Raw genomic sequence first — 25,551 nt, 5'->3', positions numbered from 1 at the left:
GGAAGACGTAGCGAGCCGATTGCCCCCCCCCCCCCCCCCACATTGCCGACGCGATGTCGCACGCTAGGCGCCGGACGCCCCGTGTTTTTCGACATGAAGACAATAACGCTGTCGTTAATAAAATATTTGCGAAACAGACACGATTGATATAGCTTTCTATGATTACGAGAAAGCATTTGATTCTGTCGAAACATCAGCAGTCATGGAGGCATTACGGAATCAGGGTGTAGACGAGCCGTACGTAAAAGTACTGAAAGATATCTACAGCGGCTCCACAGCCACCGTAGTCCTCCGTAAAGAAATCAACAAAATCCCATTAAAGAAAGGCGTCAGGCAGGGAGGTACGATCTCTCCAATGCTATTCACAGCGTGTTTACAGGAGGTATTGAGAGACCTGTATTGGGGAGATCTGGGGATAAGAGGTAATGGAGAATACCTTAGTAACTTGCGATTCGCTGATGATATTGCCTAGCTTAGTAATTCGGGGGACCAATTGCAATGCATGCTCACTGACCTGGAGAGGCAAAGCAGAAGAGTGGGTCTAAAAATTATTCTGCAGAAAACTAAAGTAATGTTTAGCAGTCTCGGAAGAGAACAGCAGTTTACGATAGGTAGCGAGGCACTGGAAGAGGTAAGGGAATAGATCTACTTAGGGCAGGTAGTGACCGCGGATTAGGATCATGAGACTGAAATAATCAGAAGAATAAGAATGGGCTGGGGTGCGTTTGGCAGACATTCTCAGACCATGAACAGCAGGTTGCCATTATCCCTCAAGAGAAAAGGGCATAACAGCTGTGTCTTACTAGTACTCACGTACGGAGCAGGAGCCTGGAGGCTTACGAAAAGGGTTTTACTTAAAATGAGGATGGTGCAATGAGCTATGGAAAGAGGAATGATAGGTGTAACGTTAAGGGATAAGAAAAGAGCAGATTGGGTGAGGGAACAAACGCTAGTTAATGACATCTTAGTTCAAATCAAGAAAAAGAAATGGGCATGGGCAGGACATGTAATGAGGAAGGAAGATAAACGATGGTCATTAAGGGTAACGGACTGGATTCCAAGGGAAGCGAAGCGTAGCAGGGGGCGACAGAAAGTTAAGTGGGTGGATGAGATTAAGAAGTTTGCAGGGACGGCATGGCCACAATTAGTACATGACCGGGGTAGGTGGAGAAATATGGGAGAGGCCTTTGTCCTGCAGTGGGTGTAACGAGGCTGATTATGGGGATGATGATGACACGATTGAACCGCAAGATGACAATGCCACCGACTGTCAGGATGTCTGTGCCGTACAAACAAAAAACGCATTGTGATACCTACTGTATGTACCTGCAGTCACTCCCGTATGTGTTATGGAAAATTTCATGACGACGGACTTTGCATAGGTTAGTCGTTATGACACCACCCATGTGATCATCGTTGGAGACATCGGTGTGGAAATTTCAAAACCAGTCGAGAAATGGTTCATTCTGTTCGTGCTAGAAGAGTTCGAAGTGCCACATCAGTCCAAGTCACTCAACAATGGTCCTGCATAGGTTTAACTTTGGCGATGCTTCCGTCTAAGCTTGTAATCGAACAAATCAGAGTATATCACAATAATCGTAGAGCAATGATCACTTTTTTTTTTATTGAGATGAAATTTTAGGAGAGGTTGGCGCCTTTATGGTGGCACCGGCTACTCCTTGTCACTTGGCAAAGGAAAACAAGTTTGCGTAAAAAGGGAGAATAGCGACACGAAAGATGGCACTCAGTAGAACGCTCAGTAGAACACTGGATGAATAAAAAATATACAGTCCAACAGTATATGAGTCGCAAAGTTCTGTGCATAAGTCCAGTCCACGTACGCATATATAAAGTCAGATATTTAGAACAGTCAGAACACTCAACACATGTAATGCACTGCAAGTACAGAACAGAATTTTACATATTGCATAAAAGTTGCGATCGCCTCATAAACCAATTATGAATCACGAACAACGTTTATGTTACTCATTTAGCGCATTCGGATCAGCTGATGCCTAATATTTTCCCAAAATGTTGGTCTCCTCTAAAAACTTTTTCAGAGCAAGAAGCGCTCTTTTTTGAAGGCCCGCAGTTGGCCATGGGCCAAGTATTTTTTTTAGAGTGAAAGGTCTTCTGTCTAATATCAACAAATTTGCTTGCAGTACCCTTCTTTGTGGATTGTATTTAGTGCACTCGAGGAGAAGATGATGCACATCTTCGTCTGTATGGCCACAAGAACACTGTGGACTAGAGACACGTTTTATCCTGTACAGGAAGTGTTTAGTGAATGCAGTACCAAGAAGTAGGCGGTGTACCAATGTTTCAAATTTTCTGTTGTCTCTTAGATTTCCCGGCATTGTTAAGTTTATACATGGGTCTAAGAAGTATAACTCAGAGTTTTTAGTTTGCTGATCAAACCAGGTAGTTTTGCTGAGGCGACAAGAAATCTGTCTCAGGAGCAGACGGACTTCACTACGCAATAGAGGAAGATTGGTTGTCTCCACGTTATTGTGTGCCCGATTCGCAGCTGCGTCCGCTGCAGTATTTCCAGAAATATTGCAGTGCCCACGTATCCACTGGAATGCAATTACGTGGTTCAGTGCACTTGCTTTTGTAAGTTCTTTGAGTGTCTCATACAATAGCAAAGTGTTCAAAGAATTTTTCTTATTGCTGTGTAGTAATGTGAGAGCGGCTTGCGAATCCCTAAAGATAACCCATTTTTGCGAATGTTCTTTTGATGCTATGAACCGCAAAGCACACAGGATTGCAAACAGTTCTGCCACGGTGGAAGATGTCTCTCGGGATAATTTAAATGTTTGTTCTAGCGCTAAATGTGGAATGACGAATGCTGAAGTCGAGGAGTTTTTATGACACGAACCATCTGTATAAACGTGTATGTACTGGGGATATAAGGAGTAAATTTGGAAGAGTGCCAGTTGTTGGGCGGCTACTATGAACATGTCTCTCTTAGATATAATCCCGTCAACCAATAATTCTATTTTAGGACATGTTAACATCCAGGGAGGGTAACAAACATCCACTTTGCATATTTCAAACCTTGGTAATAATGCTTTATGTTCTCGAATAACATCGTGAATTTTGCTTTTGTTTCTTTCGGTAAGCGCGAGGTTTAATGGATGATTCTCGTGTTGGGTTAAGATGCGATAAATATGTCGGCATGTTTCAACCGTTCGTATGACTGGAAATGGTGGGTGACGAGCTTCAGCAATTACTAAAGAACTCGAGGTAGCCTGCGGAACCCCAAGACACACTCGCAGCCCTCTTGCCCGTAAACGTTGAAGGCGTTCCTCAGAAGATTGCGATAAACCATGGAGAATAGGAGCCGAGTAAGCAATTTTTTGTTTTATGAGTGCGTTATGAACTTGTAGTAGCGAAGAGACTGATCCCCCCCACGTTGTACCTGCGAGTCGCCGAAGTACGTTTATTACTGCATTGGTCTGCTTTACAATTGCGCGGATGTGTGAAGCCCATGTTAGCTGGCGGTCAAGAATAATTCCAAGAAATTTATGCTCTTTCACGCACATCAAAGTTTGTCCATTAAGCGTAAGTTGGAAATTATTCAGCTGTCGTCTAGTAAAAGGAAGTACGGCTGTCTTTGCGTATGAAAGACTCATGCCTCTTTATTTTAAAAAGGTGTCGATAATGTCAAGTCCCTCTTGCAGCGTTGTTTGAATGTCTTGTATATGAGATCCAGAGGCCCATATGCAGATGTCATCTGCGTACAGCGAATACTGTAGACCAGACTGGAGCTTTAGTGGCAAGGCTGCCATGACGCAGTTGAATAAAAACGGACTGAGAACACTGCCCTGCGGAACGCCCTGTGTGATGCTGTGATAATTACTCGCGCCTTCGATTGTTTCCATAAATATTTTTCTGTCTTTCAAGAAATTTGATACCCATCGTAGTGCTCGACCGTGTAGGCCAAGCTCTAACATACCAGCAAGGATGTGTATGTGACTTACAGTGTCGAATGCTCTTTGAATGTCTAAAAATACTGCTACTGTCACATTTCCGCAACTTCGTTCATGTTCGACGCATGTGGCAATGTCTAATACTGAATCCATTGTACACCGATTTTGTCGAAAACCGGTCATGTAATTGGAAAACATATTTGTGTGTTCACACCACCACTGCAGTCGACAGTCTATCATCTTCTCCATTAGTTTGGAAAAACAGCTTGTGAGGCTGACGGGTCGGTAGGAGTCAAGACTAAGGGGAGTCTTTCCTGGTTTTAGTACTGGAGTTACCCGGGCTAATTTCCATGAATCTGGCAGAGTCTCTCTTATCCAGATGTCATTAAATATCTCCAAAAGAGCCATTCTTCCTACAGGACCTAGGTTCTTTAACATCGTATACGTGACGCCATCTGGGCCTGCGGTTGTCTTTGTACGGCATGACGAAAGAGCACATGTCAATTCATTTAGACTAAACTCACAGTCAAGTTGAGGATGTTGTGACATAAAGCACGCATGAACTTTCTGTTCTGCTAGTGTTATCGAACTTGTAAATTGTAGGCAAGTGAACGGTATTCCTGGTCTCGATATAAGTTGGCAGAATTCGTCAGCAACAGATGTTTCCGGAGTGCTTCGAGCTACGGCAAGGGCTCGGAAGGGATGGCTCTGGGTAACTGGAGCAGTAAAAGATCGGACAACTGACCATATTCTGGGTACTGGACTAAAGGGAGACAACGACGCGCAGTATTCTCGCCACCTTCTCGTACCTAATTTTTGTAAGCGTCTGCGTGAAGTTGACCGAACTTTCTGTGCCATCTTGTAGTCATCCAGCTTTCCACTGCGGCGGTAAGCCCGTTCGGCTCGTCTTCTAATTGCTCTTAGATATTCATATTCCCCGTCGACTGCAGCGTATTCATTTGGAACAGTGACTTGCTTTGTGCAGATCTCGTAAGACTCACACAAGATATTTGCAAAACTTTGAAAGCTTGGATTTTCGCCCAATGAGTTACTCAAGTGGTGACGAAAACTTTGCCAATTAGTATGTTTTGAGTAGCGCCGGGTCCCCTCCATCCGTATGAGGCGATGTTTTACCAGGATCGGAAAATGATCACTACAGTGCGTTTCTATGTCCGTTGACCATTCAACGCCATCAAGAAGGTCTTGTGAGCAGAGCGTGACGTCTATACAGCTTGAGTAACGAAACACCCGCAAGAACGTTGGAGAGTTCTCATTTAACACGATAAGATTACTTTTTTCTGCGGCAGACTCTATTATGCTTCCACGGGAATCGTTATATTCACTGCCCCAGATGACGTTATGTGCGTTGAAGTCCCCACAAACCAGCACATGTGAGTTTGCGATACCAAACACATTCACCAAGCTGTCTACTGATATTTTGCTAGCACATTGTAGATAAAGACTGATCACTGTGACACTTGTATTTCTGAAAGATATCTTGGATGCTACGAACTCCGGTATGTTTAAATCGCTCGACTGTATTAAATAGGACGGCAGGTCCTTTCTCACACATAAAATCGCTCTGCTATTTCCAGCGATGCGCGATGATTTATATATAACATAGTTTGAAAGACGAAAGTCATCTCTTACGCCTGCCTCCTGTATACATAAAACAGGAAAGTTATGTTGAGCTAGTAGTTTGCGAAAATCAGCTGACTTGTTTCGAAGGCTATTAGCATTCCACTGAAATACGAAAACATTGTTGTAACGATTATTCATCGTAAGCCTGCCGTGGGGCTGTTGGTGGTTGTGGAAGCACCAACGATTCCATAGAAAGCAGTGCTTTTACCTCTGGTAGGTTGTTTGCTTGTGGAATGGCACTTAGAATTGCACGCAGAGCTGTGAATAGCATGGGCAGGATCATCTGGGCTACGGGTAAAGACGCGTAATCACCAAACGACGCTGAAGCTCCATGCGCGCTCGAAGCAGGTCGCTGAAGAATTGATTGAGATGGTCGCTGGGATGACTGTTGTGGTTGAGGCGAATGCTGACGTAGTCGCTCAGATGTTAACTGAGGTTGCTGTGTCGATGGCTGAGGGCGTTGCTGAGAAGGTCGGCGAATTTCACTCGAAGCCTGGGCAAGGTGAGTAGCATTCTCTGAAGGCGGATCATGCCGCTCGCTGTCAGAACGTTGTCGACCTGAGTGCTTTAGGGCTGCAGAATAGCTCATATGGACCCCTTGCTCTTTTTCTTTGTTAGGAGTTGGGGGCGCACATCTTACAGCATCAAGGTTGGGTGGGGGCGCATTACGAGGACGCAGCCTTCCATATTTTAACTCATGTCTGCGTAACCTTGAGGCAGCTCTGCTCTGAGGGCACCCGGAGTAGGAAGCTGTACGGCGCCATAAAATATTCAAAAGATCGCAATCGTGACACCTTTCACTTTGCACGAATTTCTACGTATGCTGTTCGGCCTCCGGAACGCCACGCAAACGCGCTAGGCGCACCTCAACGATGGGCTCACCGTGATAAGCGCACCACAGGAACATCGCAATAACCTCATGTTTCGCTTCGAGCGTTTAGACTACTATGATCTCGTTATCAGTGCTGCGAAGTGAGAATCTGGAGCGTCGACACTTAATCCTGGAGTATACAATGGACGCTTCGGGCCTCCACCCAATACCAACCAAGGTTCGGACCGCAAGAGCTTCCTCAACCATCCACGTGGCGCCAGCTGCGAGAATTTCTCGGCTGGGTGACATTTTACGAAAGTTTCATACCACACTCTGCCCACGTCTTGCAGTCTTTGTCCGAATCACTGGCATCATCTTTGAAGCCAGTGGAGTGAACGTCGACACCTGAGTCAGTCTGCTTTCCCGAAGATCGAGGACTCGCTCAGCCGAGATACTCTCTTGGTCTACCAGAAAATGAACCAGCGCCTTTGAACGTGTCCTACTCAAATGTGGGGGCCGTGCTTCAGCAGTGCAGTGAGCAAGGTTTATGACCCAATGCCTTCTATTGCAGCGAGCTCACGCCTACAGAAAAGCTCTACAACACACGTTTGGGTGGGAGCTCTTTGCCACCTGTTAAGGAGTTGATCACTTCCACTATTACCTCGAAGGAGCCGACTTCGACAGTATGACTGATTACAAACCCATTGCGTCTGCTCTTAGATCCCCGAAGTCGGGCGGAAGCGCACACAGCCAGAGAACACCACCAAATGTTGTACATAACAGAGTTTATGTGCAGATAACTACCTAATCTGGGACACTAGGTATGTGCTCCTCGGTGTGATGCTGTTGTAGTTCCTCTATTGTCGTCATTACAACTTCATGATCATACACTCGTGATGCTGTCGATGTTATACCTTCTACCCCGACCTAGTTTCCCAAGTTGTTGAATAACATGAGCCCTAGGTATGCGCTCCTGGTCATGATGCCATCGTGGTTGAATCGCCATAATTCCAGCTTTCACATCCGCCACTCCTAATACCGCCGTCGTCACGACATCGCCACCTTCCAGTCGTCACGAATTCGTTGTCACACTGTCATAGTGATGCTGCCGCAGTCAACAAACAGTTGTCATTCCAGCTTCGCGATCTGACTCTTGTCATCCTAACGGGGTCCCGTCTTCCACTTCGACCCAGCAGTCCATATTTTCTAATTGCTTAGACCACTAGGCATATGTTCGGGGTCGTGAAGCAGTCTTCGTTGTTGCATAGCTTTCATTTTAGCTTTATCATCCAACTTTTGCGATGGCATTGTCGTCACGTCGTCGTTCTCATACACCGGTCGTCAGGGTGTCTTATCATTGTCACCATTTCAGTGATGTAATTCTACCCGTCTTCATCATTGCGTTGTAATCATACTGTCACTATTCAATCGAGGTTATGGCGCCCTTGTCATGCTATCATTAATTAATTATTATATGGGGTTTTACGTGCGAAAACCACTTTCTGATTATGAGGCACGCCGTGGTGGGGGACTCGGGAAATTTTGACCACCTGGGGTTCTTTAACGTGCACCTAAATCTAAGTACACGGGTCTTTTCGCATTTCGCCCCCATCGAAATGCGGCCGCCGTGGCCGGGATTCAATCCCGCGACCTCGTGCTCAGCAGCCTAACACCATAACCACTGAGCAACCACGGCGGGTCTGCTATCATTGTCATACAGTCACTATCAAGCCTGCAATGTCAGGCCGTCGTCGTAATGTCGTTGTGGCCATGTCATCATCATCACTCCCGCTTCATCATATTGGAACGTGCACTTCACCGTCAGTAACAGGTGACAATATCACTTTCCTCTTGCCGTCATTGTCATACCCCCATCGTTCATTCATCGACGTCATGTTTCTTGTTCGGTATTTTATCATAGTCATGCAATCGTCAAACGTGATTATACCGCCGTTCTCATATCACCATTATTGTGCCGTCATCGCACAGACGCTATCATGAACGCGTCATCACACCGTCTCCGCTATTTCATCTTGGTTGTGTTACTGTCGTTATTCCCGCTTCTTCATCTGGTTGTCGTCATACGTCGTTTTAACGCCATCGTTGTTATTCAATCGTCGTGAACTCATTGTCCCAATGTCATCGTTGCCACATTGCCATCGTTTTACAATAGCCATCATTTGCTAATCGCAATCTCATTGTCATTTTGCCGTCGTTCTAAGCATTTGTCGTTCCATCGATATCATTCGGTCTTCTTCCTTCCATCATTTCTGCGTCAGCGTAATACAGTAGTGCTCATGCATCTATGCTCCTTGGCGACCTTGAAAGGGGAGTGCCATAACAAAGGGCAACGGTAAGCCCATGTATGCACAAAACCGGCATGCACCTGTGTGGCATATAGCCAAAGCAATGGAAGTTTAACGTGATAAATAAATGTGACTTCAAGAATATGGTCTGTGGCTACATTGCATTCCCGCTGACAGTCGGCATGCGATGAGTTCGTGCGTATATTTATTCTTTCTTTTACTGATTAGTCGCTGCTGCCAAGTTGTTTTTAAAGTCTACAAGAGTGTGAAATGGGCAAGGATTTTCTTAAGCCTAGAGCAGATTTCCATGCCCATCTCATCAAAGTCAAAGAACAACTACGAGAGTAACTTAAAACCTCGAGAGAAAGTGTGGAGCTGTCCCTACGGACAGAGATGAGAAATCTGCGATCTGAGCAGAAAGACTTTACGTCTAGCATAACCTACTCGCAGACAGACATAGAAGAACTGAAAAAGAAACTAGACAATGAAACTTCGAAGATAGAACCAGGAATTGAATGCGAAATACGGGACTCTGGAGAAAAAGACTCACGGGCTACAGACGCGGCCGACTCTTCGAGAAAAATATTTAAGAACAAGCCCCATCGTAAGGGAAGATGGCAAGGCTCCCAAAAGCGAACTTTCCAACTTAGGGACTACAATTGGTGAGCCCATCCCGGAGTCTCACATTGAAAGCTGTGAGCATCTTCCAACACGATTCGCGAAGGAAAGCAACGTAGTTGTTCGGCTCAATAAAGGGCAAAAAAGGCACGCTTAACGAACAGAGATGTGGGCGTCGACAGCTGAACCCGTATACACGAAAATGAGCATTTGACGGTGGAGAACAAGACTTCTGGGTGCGGCAAACGCCAAGAAATGGAATGTTTTCTTGACGCACATTTGGATGAAGTGTGTTCCCTGAAAACATGGTACTTTTGAGATTCAAAGACAAGGTTGCACGAAAAATTGAAGAGGCAATTTTTATAAGCAAATCGCAGGAAAAATGCGTCGCGCAGCCACCCGCTACACTGCCTGCCATAGAGTTAGGTTATTGGATGCGCACAATGATTGAGATTTTAATTTAGAAGATTCTTTCTCACTTTTTAATTATTCGCACCACGTGTTCTTTTGCGCTTCTACATTTGTGTATCGTATTTTCAGGAAAATCCTCAGCTTTGGCTGTTCTTTATTTCCTTTTGTCTCTGCTGTTCCGCACTGCCCACGTAAAATTGAAAGAAGAAAGTCTTTCCCGCAAGACTGGCGGCTCTAAAATTGTCCGAATCTGCAGTGATGCAGTTCCTTCAAAGATGACGTCAACACTGCACCTTCACGCTGAGACACGCACACTCATCTCCTTTTTTTTATTCTTTTTGAATGGCGCTGCCATATTTGCACCCGCTCAGTTTAACCGAAATTGTTGATTAAATAACAATACATGCCTTCAAATCACGTATTTGAATATGTAGTCTTTATTGAACAAAGCTGATCAACTGACTTCCCTTCTATCTAGTTTCAGTCCCTTTTATGACACAGCCATACTATCAGAAACGTTTTATCGACAATTTAAATATACCTGTTAGACAAGCTTCCATAGAAGTCCATACGTTTAAACATGGCATTTCCTCGGTGGTTCATGAGGTTTAACGCCATCTGTGTGACGAGAAAGTAATTCCGGCAGGAGAAAAAAAGTAATGTAAAGCCATACCCTTTAAACAAAGAATATCATGTTGTTATCAAAAACGCAAAATTTGTTTTGGTGAACTGCAATTAGAGCTTTCTATTGAAAGTCGGAGTCATTCGACTTCATGAACGTTCCGGGCTTTCATCGCGGAAAGCGATGCAACAGTACGTCAGCCGTACGGGTGTCGCAATCGCACGTCTGCGCAGAACATACTTTCTTTGGAGGTCGATGAAAGCTTTGGGTGTAGAGCACTGGTCCCAACGTCAGAGGCAAATCCCGCTGGCGAACACAGCCACACGAAAACAATGAAAGTTACCAATTACCTGGCTTTCACAACACAGTATTTTTGACTGAACGGGTTAACAAGCGGTGAAACTACCCACGTCATCAAATTCAGGAAGACATCAATAAGAAAAACAACAGCACGTGCGAGGGGAGCGTACTGTAATCGACGAACTTGAAAAGCCCGCCTTTCTACACACTTGAAGAGCTTCATTGCATTGCAAGTGATAGCGGAGTGCCTCGGGCAGCTTCATCATAGAATGAATCAGCCGCATACAATGAACATCGCGCAGTTGCATTCCAAACCTTGAGGCATTTCATTGGCAAGGTTATGTTAGAACTAGCAATACACGCGTCATCAAAAAGGACAATAATGTATCGATACGCATCAAAACTATACTTGTCTCTACTCGGCAGCAAATATTTGTAGGCATGCTTGAATTGCGGAGAATGATGGATACTTCCAGTGCTTGTCTTTACGAAACTAAGATTTGACATATCACAGTTGTATAACATAATTAGGGTAAGAAGTTAAAGACCAAGCGATGTTTCGGGTACACATTTAGTTGATGCACCCGGCCGAGGAATTGGCGCAGTTGAGAACACCGTGGCAATTGACCCGCAAAGACCCACAACCACTACAGTGCAAGCATACTTTGTACTTCATTCCATTTGTCCCTCGCATTCGCCGCTTTTGGTTGTGCCAATGTGGCACAAACTCGCGTTCATGCTGATGCCCATTTGCGCGATTAGGGACGTAGGTAGGAGACAAATGTGTGCTCTAATGAAGCATACACATCAGTGTTCCTAGAATCGAATAATTTCACCACAGAGGCCAATTTCCTTGCATGAAACATGTCAACGACAAGGGCGTACAAGCAGCTGCAAGGAGCAGACTAATTTGTGCGCACACCGGGACCAGAAGAGACGCAATGACAACTAACACATTCAGAGATACTAGCCAAGTAGGCACATAGAACGTTTTCACAAACATGCGTCATTTGCAAGAATGAAAAGGAAAAACAATTTATATACCTTTGATAGATGTTCAAGTTAAATGAAGAACCAGGTAAGCTTTGTAAAAAGGCAACGATGTCATGACAGAAGCTGACTCCTTCGCATGCACTCGCCCATTACTCTTTGCAGCCATGCTTTCATGATGATCCCCAACACTCACTCATATCAGGCTATTTGCAGCAGGTATGTATGCAAGTGCCTGTGTCGTTTCGTTTGACGCCTTCTAGAAAAACAAATACGTGCTACATGGCATGTTCAAACCAGGGTCATCCGAGACAAGAACCTTGTGCTGTACTCATTCTTCAGTGCATGATGTCACATTGCAAGGACGTGCTCATAGCAGCAAGAACGCACAATTTCTTTCCTATTTTCTAGCCTTCGGTGCCAGTCGAGATCATAAGGCCACACGTTATGACATTTCTTCACCGAATACAACAAATGCATTTCCATGCCATCGTAGCCATGCTATCGCTATGGTCTTGTTACTGTCCTCACAAACAGATTCATTCGATAAATGCAATATTTCAACTTACACGAAGATATTGCGCCACCTTGTTATGCTTTGAACGAGAAAGAATGGTGAAAAGCCGGAGACCTTAAAAATGTGTTCAGTCCCACAGTGCGCAGGATCTGCATTTTTTAGGCAAGCTGTCGATTTTTGCAAAGCTGTCCAGTAGTAGTCTTAGATCTCGCATTTAAATCTACAGCATTTGTTTCCCTATTAAGAAACAAAAATCGCTTGACATTGATTCTTCCATGTGGTGGCAATCTACATACCTTTTTTTCTTCGCATTATGCGTGTCTTCGCTAATCCCTCACTTTTCCTTTTTGCAACCAGGTGATAACGCTAGGCCTTCCAAGTAAATTTAGCCAGTCTTCTGATAGCGGTCCCCCAATCCCCCTACGTAGTCTAGTAAATAAAGCTTCACGTTTGTTCCCTGAGGAACTTCAAGCAATTATTGTTGGCCTATTATATATTATTTAATTTGTTGTGTGAACAATAGGTGTCATAAATATAAACTTCACATATGCCAGCTTTTACTCTGCGCCGAAAATCGGCTCAAAAGCCTTGATTATCCGCTGTACCGCGCTACGGCATGCCTCATAATCAAATCGCCGTTTTGTCACCACAGAACTGCAAATTCAGAGTACTAGCTTATGAACCTGCTAATGAATTCCGATTTCTTGCAAGTCATGAGAACCTATCAAAGCAACCATGTTTATTGACGTATCTGGCCTGAATTATTTTCAGTTTATCATTGCTGCATAGTCGCACTCTCATAAACTGCATGTCCATATCACAATGTAGCGTTGACTCTACAAACTTGCTCGTATCTCGGCCCCCATTACATTCGTAAATACGTCAAATAGATGGGATTCGCTGGCGATACGCATAACAATTTTGGTTAGGTTGCAAGTTGCAACGCTCCTTCGGACACTCTGGTTGCAAAAGCCAGCCGAGTAGCGGATTTTGTGTTGTTTCGAAGCGATATCTCGCTTTTGTGTTGTTTGGATTGACCGTACCAAAAAAAAAGAATATTGTCAAGTTTTAGGAAGACCGTTCAGGACCATGGCTAAGTAGACAGCTAGAACAACACATGATTGATAGATGTGACTGAAAAGAACACGGCATTATCTGGGAGCAACAGTGTCAGCAGTTTTTTAAACCCCGGGTAGTGCGATATCTTATATTATGCACAATGAAATCTATCTTCACCTGCGGAGCTCTCGGCAGTAAAAAAAGCAGTCCAATTTGCGACTAATATCAATATACTAATATACCACACTAATATCAATAAAAATATTAGTGAAAGTAAAGTAAAAGAAACCTTATGTATGAAGCGTTCGCCCACTGCAGCATAAGTTTTAGTGAGCCTAGAATGTGCAGCTCCTCCACTGGGCAACCAGAGCGAGGCGTTAATGCATGAATCATGAAAAGAGAAAAATGATGCGTGCCAAAAAAAAATCTGTTCGTGAATGCAGACTTACACTCGTCTGAAAGCCTCTGCAAGTGATGTTTCATTGAAGGCTGGTAAAATTCTTTGATCGAATTGAGCCGCTGTTTTGTTCAGTTTGATGTTCGTTTTTTGTTTATATTTGGGGCATATGCCGTTTTTCAGGTAAGTTTTTCATATGAACGTATGTACGCACGATTCCCTGCATAACTGCATGAAATATACTTAGGAAAATAGGGCGCTCGAAATAAGATGGCTCAGCGCTTATTCATAAAACTTCGGAGGTGTACTTTTCATGGCTGTCAAGATGGGACGAGATGACAAGATAAAACAGCGGAAATGAAGTGTCGTATTGCGCTTCGGTCAGCGTTTTGTGGGCGAGAAAGCCGGCAGTGCCAGGTCGGTGAATACGCTATTCTGAATGCATAACGAAGAACCGTCGCCAGTTTCTGCTGCTTTTCTAACCAATCAGACCATGGGTGCAGTTGTAACATACTATTTCATGGGATCCTAGTTCACTGAGAAAAAAAAAAACACTGTCTCTGCTGGTTCAGTGGGAGGCTCAACACATGAAAATGATGCATTACCACTGCTACTTCTAGCAACGAATAAGACGCACTGTTACTTATACCAACTCTCTGGATGAACGCCTGGGGATGCTTGGTTGGTAAGCAGCACAGAGATATTCCCATTACCCTACATTGACCCCAATACGTAGAAACATAAACGTGTAAAAATGCACCACTATATTGAAAGAACAATTTCTATACTTCATATAATAAACATATTTAACTGTGGTCTAATAATATCTAACAGGTCCCTCTTCGTCAGCAGTCATAAATAACCCTTCTTATAAACCCGCTCAAGTCGCATCGGGTGCCGCGCCAGGTCCTCTTGCCTTCCTTATTTCAACAAACAATGTACCGTTTTCTGTGTCCTGTAACATGGGCCGCTATAACGTAAAACTATTCCAAACTTTTCTATTCTAATTCTGCAAACAGCCCTCCGCGATTGGTCAAAAACGTTTTTGGGCCACCGCCACTTCAATTGTCTGTCACGCCACGTCACTAAAACCGCGATAGCTCCCGATATGATATGACGTGTACCCACTGATTATGCATGATTTGACCGAACAAAAGAAAAAGTGTTATTTCTGATTTGACGCCTCTTCGCCATTAGCCCTCGGCTACTGGTCAAAAGTTCTCGGAGTGCACCCATATTACCTGCTTGTCACTCGACGTCATAAAACCACGAAAACTCCCCGCGTCAAAGTGACGTGTACGCGTTAAAGATGCATTAATAGGCCGAACAAAACTGAATTTTCTGCTGAATAGCCGCAGGCTGCCCCGATCCAAAAGGAATAAAAGATGGCTGCCGCCGATCGCTCATGCTCTTCCTACTCGCACCTGCCGGAGAGCGTGGGTTTATTCGCGTATAATAAGGTTTTTGCGTGTTCGTGTAACGTTATTGAGCACTTTCGGCACGTTTATGGCCTTGTTCTGCCAACTCATGTTTGCTGAGGATCCCTTTTAGCGGTATTCTTAAGCTTCCGATGCATGCCGCCGCGATTTTGAACCAGCCACCGCTAAGGGAAAGCAGACCATTCGAAGACGCCGGCACCAACCTCTTCAACCGGTTATCAATTTTCAGTGCAGTCGCTCGACCCCATCTAATTCCTCTCCACTTGAGCGTGCTCCTCGCCTCTTGTCAGCCAATTAGATAAGTGTAGGCAATGTAGTCAGTGTAGACAATGTTATTGGTTTTTCAAGCAAAGAAAAGTGACCTCCTATTAACGAGCAGAGCGTTTCATTGGTCTGGCAGACAACCCTACGGTGACCGCTCGATGCTTGCGTCGGCCGTTACGCAAATTTGACGTCAGAAGATTGGAATAAAAGCGTATTGGAATAGGCTTACGTTATAGGGCCCATGCGCTTGTCCGCTGACGACTATATTAGGTAGCGTGCTATCACCACGACTCGAATCAGCCTATCCTCGAAATTCATCTCATCCAGGCGAAGTATCGGCGCTATAAATGGCTCATGACGCTTAACTTTAATAGATGTAAAGTTGTGTCGTTTATTCGCCGACGAAGACCACTTGACTTCCCTAACAAAGTTTCTGTTCAAGCATCATTCTTTTTTCGATTTAGGAATTGCGTGGAATAGCCCTCCGCTGTACATTAGCGCGACCACATTCCCATGGACGTTTAAACTGAGCACTGTCTCTTGTCTAAGATATATTCCATGACTTAGCGATATTTTGTTAATTCTGTAAACATCCCACCTTACGTGATACCCCCTTTTCGAGGGAAGTGTTAAAGAGACACCGAAGAGAAAAGTTTATTGGGCTTTGTAAATATATTACGCTTCCGCAATGCCAAAATTGCTGCACTAAGCATGCGAAGAGACATTGCAAGCCAGTAAAGATACAACACCGAAGGGTGAGTGGCGACGCCGCCTTGAAGTTGCCGCAATATCTCGTCGTGATGTCATGGATGTTAATGGTGTCTCCTCGAGTGTAGCTTACTTAAGATCGGTAAAGACGGGCTGCGTTGTATTTTAAATGAGCCAAACAATGATGTAAGGGAGGTACAAAGGTTTTAATGTGCTACAACATCCAAAACGCTCGAAAATACTTTGAAACAAATTACGTTTGTGTCGAAACAAATTATGTTGCGCGGTATCGCGGCAACGTGATGCGTGTCCTGGACGTGCGGAGGTACCGAGCAGATTTCTTGGTTTCGCGTTGTTATGGCTTGTAACCTCAATGTTTATAGGAGCTGACGGCCCGTGCGAGTCCGCGCAGGTCTCTGTTGTGGCGAGATGTAAAGCGCTTCTGTCGGTTTGCTGAGGGCTTAGTGTAACCCTAGCACCAATATCTTTTCAGTAAATGTACTCATCGTCAGGCGGAGACCGATCTTGAAAGTCATTCTCAAGAGCGTGCCGGCCTGCTTGGTGTCAGACTGTATGAGATAACCAGTCCTAGGGTGTCCCCTTCCTCCATGCCTCTGTTCTTGTATGTTACGCGGGAGACCATGCGTGATATTGCCTTGACAGTGGTTTATAGGAGTATAAGGTTGTGTGTGGCCAGCTGGTTGGACTGCAACCACATGCCCAGCACCCTGAGCAATGGCTTCTCAGGTATGAGGCCGCCGTTGAGGTGTACCTCGAGTTTTCGTGGTGCGTCTGTGGGGACTGTGTGGTTACCCGGCCTCGCTAGACTCATACGAGCAATATGATGAAGTGAGTCCAGCCTATCTCAAATCTATTACATGATAGAAATGACTGACTGTTCTTAATACTCATGCTCATATAGGCTTAGGAAGACATAGACGATGACTTTTTCACTACAAGAAGTAGTGACTGTAAGGTGCTTCCGGCGAGGTCACATGCTCTCGAGTGGAACCCAACAGAGGAGCAATAGCTTTCCCATGGGACCGCGCTGTCTTTTCCATACCTTCTCGTGATTCGCGGCAAATGTTATGCGCGAAATCTCCCCTAGACAGGACCCATGCGGCATAGAATTGGGGAGAGCATTCAAGACATTGTGATAGAGTACGTAGGCGTGTCGTGCACCAAACGATACCTGGACCCCATTCAAAATAAGACGAAATCATACATCACACTACCCGAACCATGCTATCCGATTACTCACACCTCGCGAATGGCGATGAGTCACCGATTTCAGGTGCTAGCATAGATGTAACGACGGGCGCAGCTATTATCGCCTGCGCCTACCAATTAGGCGGCCCTGTATCTTCTCCCACATACCCTACACCTGCTTCTTCGCTCTTCACTCCCCTCTTTTTTCATCTGGTTAGCCTCCAGCTTATCGGTGCTTGAGTTTGTTTCATTTTATTTTATTACATTTGTTTTCTCTCAGGGCAGACGCATTAGACAGAGGAGTAACAGGGGGCGGGAAAAGAAAAACAAAGCACATTTTAGCAACGTTGTAGGTTTATAAAAAGTTGATAACAAGGGCTGTTTTGAATTCGCTGCATTGATGATCGAAATCGTGGAAGTGGGAAGGCGGTTGCAGTCGGCGCTGGTTGTTAGAATGAAGGAATGTAATACAGGAGCGACGGCGTGCGAGAACGTTGTCGGTTGAGCAAAGTGTCTAGAACATAGGCGAAGTAAAGAAAAAAAAACGTGCGCAGCTTGCACTAGGGGTGCAATAGTAAGATCTCGATGAGGGCTAGTTGGCTCAGGTTTAGAACTGAGGTTGAGCAGCGCGAATAAAAGAAGGACACGGCAAAACACGAAACACGGCTGTTCCGTCTGCGGTATTTGTTTGCACGTGTCCTTGTTTTATTATCGCTGTTCAACCTCAGTTCTAGGTGTGCAAGGCTGAAGTCAACAGCGGAACTTGTGATCACTTAGCTTTTACGTGGCTTGCCTAAGTTGTTTGTAGGTTTTCCGCCGTTATGCTAGGTTCGGCTAAGCTGTTGGTAGGCTTGACTAAGTCGTTTGTAGGTTTTGAGAGGTTATGGTAGACTTCGTTAAGTTGTTTCTAGATTTTGTGAGGTTATGCTAGATTTAGCTAAGTTGTTGTCTCGGCGGGATTGATGCTGGAAGTTTTCGCGCTGTCGCTGGCCGGGATCGCTTCCACGGTGATATCGAACGTTGAGGTGCCGACTCTCGAGTTCCCTGGACTGAAACTTGGGATTCTCGACTCGTGTCACCTCTTCTCGGCTGCAGCTTCGGCCCGGTGTTCTGGATCTGGATCGACGGCGACGCATCGCTTATCGCTTGGCAGTACGGCGCTCTTTCTGGTAAGCCGCTTCTTCTTCGGGCGTCCGGAATTTCTTCGGTCTTCCCATGGCAGCAGCACGTACGCACGGAGTAGAGGAAACGAAAGGTGTGTCGCCGCGCCAGCTGTTCCGAACTTTTACTCGCCTGTGACGTCTCGACTCCACCCTACGCACGTGGGGTGCGAGGAGTTTACGTGGCTCGGCGCTTTCCCATATGGTTGCTAGGCAACGCGAGGTGGCCACAGCTAGGCTGAGTTTTCTAGTAACGCTCCACGGCAGAACTAAATCTGAAACAGCTCCGCTGTTAAAAAGTTTTGAGTTCTTCCGTACATGACCACAAGAAAAATGAAACCGTGCACTTCACGCGCATTGACGTAGATTTTTATATTATTTACGCATGCAGATTACTTAAAGATCACTAGCTGATTGTGGCGAATTTCCTTGCGTAACCCTTTTATTTGTGAATGTATTTTGTTTTTTATACGATCCCACCTATTCGTGATTTCCGGTTCAAGGTGTTTGCTCTACTCTATTTCGCATGTCGGCATGTGTTGTGTTTAAAATGTAACGTTCACGACAGGCATCAATTGTACCTCCACAGAAACACACATATATTGTGCACTGCCAACGATGTTCTGTTTTTGCAAAGTGTGTATGTGCATGGGGGAGAACTTTAGACCGAAAATAGTGTATTTTTTCCTCTAACCTTTTCCTTTACCACATGCGTCATTTTCGCCATGTCTGCGAAATGAAAGCGTGGTATATCGTGCCACCTGAAGGCACCAGCACATGCATGAACACAAATAGTAATAACATATAACCACGGCTAAAATGCTTATTCGGGTCTACACTTCGGTATATGGGCGAGGTGTGCGTTCGCCAACATCTTGTGAAGCGAAAAGAATTTTTACGTATTTTGTATCGACCCCCTACTAAATAGTCGCAGTTACGTGTTGAAACCAATTTATGTGCAAGAAATTAAAGTTTTTCAGCAGCGCACGCTTTTGCGCTGGTTGGCTGATCACTTAAGCAGATAAAAGCTAGAGCGAACAGGATGTAAGAAAAGAACAAACAACGACACTAACTAAAAACGTAGTGTTTATTATTCCAAGGATCATATTCGCAGTGAGTTCCACCACTGGAAAAGCTGACGCCACCGTCGGCGTGACGTTGCATGAGGGAGCACGTGGACACAGCGGCCCCGGCGGCAACTTCTGAAGCGCCGAAGCCATATGAAAACGAAACTTTAACGTCCCACCTGCGTTGCGGTTGTGATTAGGTGGGGAAGTTTTCCCGCTTCGAGTGTCTGCTTAACAACATTTGAAAGCACAATAATAAGTACTGGCTGCCTTTGAAGGCATCCAACATGGTAGGCTACTGCTCGGTGCCGCAGTGCCGGACGTGCCGAATGGATCCCGGTGTCAGCCTTCACACATAGCCACAGGACAAGAATTTGAGTGAAGCTCGGATTGCGATGCTTAACCCCGTATTCATAAATGCACCTTAACTTGAAGCCAGTGTTCGGCTTGATTTAAATGACGCCTGTCGTAAACGCGTCGAAGGAAACGCGATAAGCGTCTTGGGCACGTTCCCACCAGGCGTTTATTAGATTAGGTCAAGCGTGGGATGCAAGTTAAGATCCATTTCCCAATACAGTGGATAGAGCCGGCAAGCAGTCATCGGCTACTTCTCAGTTGTGCAGCGAGCACTTCCGTGGGGCAGATTTCTGCTACGGCGCCGGGGCTGCGGTGTTCGAGGTGAGTAGCAGAAAGCGCGCACTGAGACGCTCGCCCGCGCGCACCTCCCGGCTAAGGTCATGACGCTTTGGTCTATGAACTTGTTGTTGCTAGATACGGGCAAGTTCGCTGGAGTGGAAAGGGAACGCTAAGAAGCACATTAAAAAAGGTATGGCATATGCTTATGTTTGTATTACCACCAAACAATGAATGTACTGTATTACGAAAAAGAAGCAGCGGGAAATCGCTCGCTGAGAAGACCGATAAACATGTAGTGCGACGCAATTTGAGAAATAATTATATTGAAAGATCCAAAAATTTAGGAGAAAAAAGATTGAATCGTGGCAATGGCACAGCACAAGTAGCCGTAGGCGCCGAAGTCCCTAGTTATTACGAAATCATTTTTGAACAGCTTTGATACTCCACTCTACAATGGTTGCTTGTTTACTGGCAAAAGCTCATATGCTGTGGCCCAATGCTCACGGCACGGATAGAAACATTGTACCCGGATATGCATGCAGAAGCGCAGTCGGTTGCCGCGAACCCATGTGATCGCTGCATTGAAGCTTCATTTTTTGCGCACCATTTGATTATACAGGCTGAGCACTAGAAGAACATAATTTACATAGTTTGCTCTCAGTGAGTGTCTACGTTTCACACAACAATCCGGTTCGGGGGACTCCGTTGCGGTGAACGCGCGCAGTGGGCGTACACTGTACGTATTCGGTAAAGAGATAGCGTCTATAAACCATTCCATGCTTTTCATTTGTCCAAAATATTATTTTGACAGTAAACAGCTTCCCTCGTTTCGAGAGTACTTACAGAAATATCCAGGAGGGCTCCCATGTGGTGTACTTATTGGACGCCAACTGCGTGCGTCCTCGCCCCCAATGTTTTAGCGCTCATCAATGAAACTAAATTTATCCGTCACATATTCAGTTGCTGTTTTTTTTTTCAATTTGGAGCTCCTTTCCTCTCACAACCACAGACATCGTTGGGGTACGCCCCTAGGTCTCACATGCAATTTTTTTGTGCAGATTTGCTCAATCAAATAAAGTAAAGTGGGTTATCGTAAGAGCGTGCAAAGAAAGCGACCCTTAGCAGGTATTGAATTCACGAATTGGGAACAAGGTTCGAATCACCATAAAAAGGCTAAAGCGTGCTCGGAACGCCTTAAGAGGAAGCTTTAGCTCGGCTGCTCCTATTTAAATACATGGAAAAGGAGAACTCGTTTTTCTCGAAAACCACTACCCCAAGCTTGACGAGCTTTGTTGCATCTAAAACAAAAACTTATTATCTAGTGGCACATGGTTTAGTGTCTTTAATTTAGGTCGTCAATGTATTAATAAAAATTGCCAAATCGCACATTTTCGGAAAATGAAACTATCAAGTTTACAAATATGTAACTCAGTGATGAAAGATAATGTCACAGTTATGTGAACTGCAGATAATAAGACATCTAAAGCGAACAAAATTGACATCTTACACACAAACCTCGAAAAATTAGGTAATATGAACATATTGCTTTTGCGGAACCCTTGTACACAACGTAACGAATTGACATATCGAATGTGTCGGCTTTGAATGATATAATGAATGCCGTATACAGAACCGCGATATCTGTTCTCGACACAGAGCTATTAATTTGTAAACTATGTGCCTCTACGTTTTCCAAACTTCCGAATTTTTGAAAATTCTTTTTATAAAATTCAGGCACTAAATCGAAATTCCACTTCCAACAGTCACTAGATGCAACAAATTTCATAACAATAGGCCCACTAGTTCTCTCAGAAAGACGTTTCAGCGTCTTACATGTATTTGAATAGGCCGCGTTGAATTTGGGCCCGAGCTAAAGCTTCCTCTTAAAGTTCCCGAGCAGTTCTTCACTAGATGCACCGAGTGTCACATAGCTGACCAGAACGAGCGAGAACTCCGGAGCCACATAGCAAGCGAGTGGATCGCTAGGAGCAATATTTTGTGGTATTCCTGTAAGTGCACAAGATATCCCAGACGCTAATTAGGTTCGTTACCAGGGAAGGCATTACGTTGCTGTACACTGCTTCAAGTAGGCTTGGCAGCCTACACGTAAGCGTAAATCTAGATGCACAAACTAAGAGAAGCACCGAAAGAAAGCATAAGCAGCACTGTGTTCTGGGCCGCTATAATAATGTTTTCTGGGTTCCTCTTTCCTGCAGGCGTTCTTCCTGGGAGAAACGGGGAGTTGTGTGAAGGACCGGAAGCACGAAGACTCAAATAAGATCAGTACGCAAGCAAGAGATGGCCGCCTTTAAGTGCAGTGCGTTGAGTGTGGCAGTGAATTGCTTGATAATGATTTTGCCATTCTATATGAATGACACGATAAGCGCACACGACTTACATCCGAAGCTTTCTTTATCCAGAAAGCGGCCCCCTATTGCGCAAGTACCCATGCGTTATACTCTTCCTGAAGGAGACACCATTCTTGTCACAGTAATTTCGTTCCATTTTTGCATGCATGCTCCTATTTTGACTGTACTGTTTTTTTTTCTCGTGTTGAGCGCTACAGCCAATATGCTGCTTGAAAGAATAACTATTTCTTTGGCAATTAGTGCCGTTGTGTCTCTCTTTGTCACGTCCTGCTGCTTTGAGTCATTTCTGTTGAATAAAAGTTGAAGTAGATGCTAAGTGTGGCCATGCGTTGACCTGAACTACCATGCAAGCTGCGGTCTGTAGCAAACTTTTTCCCTTTAGTTTTGAAACACAACTTCACGTAATCGCCGTCATGGCCCTTTCTTTTGGAGATACACACTTTCCTTAGATAGACCTTAAGAGATGAACCAACATCAAAAAGTGAAATTGTGGGATGGTAAACCATGGGAGGGCTCGGTTTGACAATCTATTTACACCTTCGAAAAAGATGGCTTTCATTTTGGCCTTGACATAAATTCTACGTCATTTGCCTTATAGCCCCAATCACAGGTACGTTATTATGGAAGAGAACGATGAATTATGCGATGTGGCCGTTTTCACGCCATGAAAGAATCGTACACAACGCACTTTCAGTTTGGATGTCCCTATATACTATGAAATAGGGTTTCGCTCAGTGAATGTGATGCATTAGAAGAATAGCAAGGCTGTATAATGAGCACACACCATCGATTCTCCTACACTCTCATGCGGCAATGTTTGAATTGGTTTATTCCTACCTATGAAAAGTTGCACAGAATCGTTAATGGTATTAGGTTATTAGTCGTGCAGCAACACACGTTTGATGTATCAGAAGGTGGGGGAGCATGAGTGAATAACACAAAATTAAGGTAATGAATATTGTGGTGATGGCATCACGAGCTGTCATCAACAAAATAAAATAAATTGTACGCATGTATTTGATACTCGAGAAAAACATACAGGGAACTCTGCAAACCAGAACTCGGCAGTACCACTCACTCAATATATCCTGCTTCACGTCGAGCGTGGAGATGCTCACTCGACAAATATTGCTATCCCAAAATAAATGGCAGTCTTTGCGTAACGAAATCTTTTCCTGTATCCTTATTTTCCAGTGACTTATGTAAGGCAGAAAGTAAAAACTGCAAAAGCTTTTTCAGAAATTTTTCCAGGCTGCGTATCCAGACTTTTTCTCCGAGTGCCTATCATGCTTCAAATATGGCACCTGATAAGGACTTCATTTTTTCGGAGTTGTGTCCTGGGATTAGATAATACTATTTCTCCCAGGGACAATTCTTCATAATTGACAAGTTTGCTAAAATCAAGTATTGGGGTCAGGATGGCATACAGGCTTCATGAAGTTCCAGGACACCGGTCTTTGTACAGCGTTTCACATTTTAGGATTTGAGTTCTGTTTGAACAGAGTTCAGGAAAAAAATTATCGAACTATAACTTTTCCTGATCACTGCATCAATCGAGTAAATATAATATCTTCTTCACAAACTGCCCCACCCCCTTTTCTTTCAGAACAACGGCTTTAAAGTTCTCTGAATTTCGCAGAATTAGTATATTCGAACTGTGCTTACAGTATGAAATGTGTTTAAGAATTATACAACTGTATGCCACTCATACGCGATGTCCAGCGACGTGTTCTGTATATTATTGTGCAGTTGCCTTTGCGTTGCCTTCGTGGTTCTCCCACAGAAAGATTCTTTCTTTGAGTTCACCGCTAATTGGGACACTGGTTTTCGGTGTTAAGCACTTATTGTGTTGCTGCCCCCGAGAAGCGCTTCAAATCGATTGCGCAGTTCAGAAATCACTGTGATTATTGGTGCAAATGTAAGTGTAACCTTGTTTTACGTGTACACTGAAGATTCGAAAACAAAGGGAGGAAAGCGGAAGCAAGAAATCATGTTATTGTGCCTGTTTTTCTAGCAGAAAGTGTTTTTTTTTATTATGAGCTGCCTCCAGATCACACATGGTTAGATAATAGACTAATTAGTCACAACCGCAATTGTAACATTAACTAATACGTTTAGAAATGAGCTTTAATGACAAAAATTAACTCGTGCCCAGCACAGGTGCTCAAGTATCTCAGTGTAGAGGAAGAGGTGTTCAAACTTCTGAGGTAATTAGGCCGACCATGCCGCCGCAGAAGTGCACGGCGTAGGATGAGGCTTACCAATTTCCCTTCTCTTTTTCTTCGAAGCAGAAAACTCCGATTAAGGCTGGAAACGAGGATAAACCATCCATCGCAAAGGCCACAACCCTTCGAAAGAGGCACCCTAGCGAACTAAGCACTGAATGAATTGTTTGTGAAATACCGTCTCATCACTGATACCATAAATGTATTTACCTTCCTTTCCAACGAATGGTGCCTTCTCCGATCCAATAGCATCGAACAAGAGCTTCCACTCTGTTTTCCTTCAAGTTAGGGAGAATCCCTTCACTTCAGGCTGAACTTGTGAAATTTGTGAGGAAGTGTAGGGCACATTCAGGTGTACAAAATATTTACCATGAAAATCGGAATAGTACAAGCGCAAGGTGAGTCGCTAACAGTTCCAGCAAAGGACCTCTCAATTCTTCATCTACATAATGCATGCATCTTTTTCATATACTCCCTATCGATATGGACACGCACCAAATCAGTGCCCCGATTCCCTGGCAACAGTCTCGATGAGGCCTGATATCACCCTACCCAGAAAGACAGAGACAACACAGGAATGCATTGTGATCAGCCAATTCGCTTGAATAATTGTTACAGCTGCTCTTCAAGAGCGGACCTAAAAAACACTCGCATGGGCATAGATCTGTTCTAAACCTAGTGCAAGAGTTGCAACGATAAGACCTTTCACAACCGCGAAAGAAAAACGCATCTACACCAAGCTGGCAGGGTCAAACTGTGCTTATTGATTTTATTCTAAAAGTGAAATCAGACTCATTATTTATACTTAAACAAGCAGTCTGAAGATCAAAACGTAAATTCAGGATATAAAAATGGAACTGAAGGGCGCGC

The sequence above is a fragment of the Dermacentor albipictus genome, chromosome 1, assembly GCF_038994185.2.
Source record: "Dermacentor albipictus isolate Rhodes 1998 colony chromosome 1, USDA_Dalb.pri_finalv2, whole genome shotgun sequence".
Classification (NCBI taxonomy): domain Eukaryota; kingdom Metazoa; phylum Arthropoda; class Arachnida; order Ixodida; family Ixodidae; genus Dermacentor; species Dermacentor albipictus.
This window is presented reverse-complemented; position numbering follows the sequence as displayed.